Source organism: Rhipicephalus microplus, unplaced genomic scaffold, assembly GCF_043290135.1.
Source record: "Rhipicephalus microplus isolate Deutch F79 unplaced genomic scaffold, USDA_Rmic scaffold_314, whole genome shotgun sequence".
NCBI classification, from domain to species: Eukaryota; Metazoa; Arthropoda; class Arachnida; order Ixodida; family Ixodidae; genus Rhipicephalus; species Rhipicephalus microplus.
The window spans coordinates 10,001-12,500 of NW_027464882.1; the positions used below are offsets into that span (position 1 = coordinate 10,001).

Here is a 2,500-nt window from a genome sequence, read left to right on the forward strand (position 1 = left end):
GTCCTTAGGGAAAGGAGAAATCCTTTCAGAAGCGGGCGCGTTTGTGCAGCTCAGTCTGTGATACGGAGACGCCCCGCTGCAACCAAAAGGGAATCGGGTTAACAGTCCCGAACCCGGCTACGGAGATCGGCTCTTCGGAGCCCAGTGCGGCAACGCAAACCAGCTCGGAGACGCCGATGGGAGCCCCGGGAAGAGTTTTCTTTTCTCTGTAAGGAGATCGAGTCCCTGGAATGGGTTCACCCCGAGATAGGGACGGTGGCTCCGTAGAGCAGTGCGGCTCTTGCGCTGTCCGGTGCGCTCCTGTCGGCCCTTGAAAATCCGAGTGAGGGAGTGTGATTTTCGTGCCGGACCGTACCCACATCCGCAGCAGGTCTCCAAGGTGAACAGCCTCTAGTCGATAGACCAATGTAGGTAAGGGAAGTCGGCAAAACGGATCCGTAACCTTGGGAAAAGGATTGGCTCTGAGGGCTGAGCCGGTCGGGCTGGGGTCCAGAAGCAGGAACGGCACTGCACCGGGACTGGGCGAGGCTCGCCGCCGTAAAAAGCGGTGCGGCCGAGCCCGGACCAGCGTCGGGACCTTCCTGTGGAAAGCCACAGCTGTGCATTTTCCGTGGGCTTCGCGCCTGAGGTTCTTGCTTCGGCCGGCAGAAAACAGCCAACTCAGAACTGGCACGGACCGGGGGAATCCGACTGTCTAATTAAAACAAAGCATTGCGAGGGCCGTTGATCGGTGCTGACGCAATGTGATTTCTGCCCAGTGCTCTGAATGTCAAAGTGAAGAAATTCAAAAAAGCGCGGGTAAACGGCGGGAGTAACTATGACTCTCTTGTCATGGCAACTAAGGAGCCATGATGGCAACTAAGGAGGTTGAATTAAGATCCCAGAAGGTCCGGGACATCAATGCACAGCTACTAAGAGCGTTTCCGCACCGCACGCTGCACAGCATTAAATCGCACAGAAGGCAGGAAGGTTACAAGAGGCTGGTGGAAGACCTACAGAACAGACTCTACCCAAGAAGCACTCAGGAGGTGCTAGCCGACATTGGGGAGCAAGCTGTTGAGGACGCCTCCCTGGTCATCCCCGAGGTAAATCACCGTGAGGTGATTGAGGCTGAGCTAAGAGGTCTAACAACAAAACCTCCGCCAAGAGCGTACCAAGCATACAAGCTATGGGAGCTTGCAAAGAGATTCCTCGACAGGGAGGATATAACGATAGCTCTTAATGCCTACCTAAGGGAGGTGTTCGCTTCGGACTTGCGTCCGCATGGTCGCCAACCTCTTCCACCTGTTCAAGAAAGTCGCAGGAAGAAAAAGAAGCGGGAATACGCCTTGACACAACAACTCTTCAGACGGAACAGGACACAGTGTGCAAGACAGATTCTGGATGGAGAGGCGGACTCCAAGGTGGAGGATCCCCAAGCTTTTCTAGAAGAATGGAGAGAGATCATGGAGAAAGTGGTGCCTTCATCAGTGTCTCCTGCTATCGAACGCCCGCACAAGGTTATCGATCCTGTGTTCCTTATCACAGAAATGGACATTAAGGCGGCAATGCCCTCATCAAGCTCGGCAGCCGGACCTGATGGCTTTGCGGCGAGGGAACTGCGGAAGGTTCCGCCAGTAATACTCCAGGTTCTACTTAACTTGCTCCTGCTGCTGAAGCGACTTCCACTCTTTCTCACCCAAGCACGAACGATCTTCATTCCCAAAGTTCCTGGTGCTTCAACAGCCTCGCAACACCGCCCAATCTCAATATCTCATGTGCTCCTTAGACTGCTTCATAAGATATATTTCCGAAGGCTGCTTGCTGACCTCGATTTGGACCTGCAGCAGAGGGCATTTTTGCCAGTGGATGGGTGTGCTGAAAACATTCTTCTCCTTGCGACAATCATTGATGAAGCGCGCAAGTCACTGCGACCCTTGTCTCTGGCCTCGCTTGACATTGCGAAGGCTTTCGATAGGGTTGTTTTACCGGCAATCTTGAGAGCCTTACGCAGAAAAGGGATCTCTGAAGACTTTATCTCGTACATTGAAGACTTTTACCAAAATGCGGTAACAGTGCTGACATTCGGAGGCAAATCGCTGGTCGTCCATCCTACAGTGGGGGTAAGGCAGGGTGATCCCCTTTCACCGCTCCTGTTCAACTTAGTCATTGACGAGTTCTTGGCTGAGCTTGACCCCCAGTTGGCCTTTACCAGTGAGGGGATGAAGGTATCGGCCATGGCATTTGCGGACGATATTATCCTGACCACAGCTACCCACTGGGGCCTCAAGCAGCAAATTGATCGTCTGAATTCATTTCTCGGTGCCAGAGGACTTAAGATTAACGCGGCAAAGTCAACGACCCTAGTCATCGAGCCATCGGGTTGGCAGAAGAGGTCCAAGATCCGAACAGACATTGACTTCTTTGTGAATGGGGAACGTCTGGCAACGACGAACTGCACGTCTACATGGCGCTACTTGGGTGTACACTTCGGTGTCAAGGGCCTTGAGAAGGGTCTAGT

General features: G+C 53.4%; 1 pseudogene; it reads left to right on the top strand.

Annotated features, from left to right (window-relative positions):
- LOC142793633 (large subunit ribosomal RNA) overlaps positions 1–2,500 on the top strand; it is a 6,992-nt pseudogene that overhangs the window by 1,893 nt on the left and 2,599 nt on the right.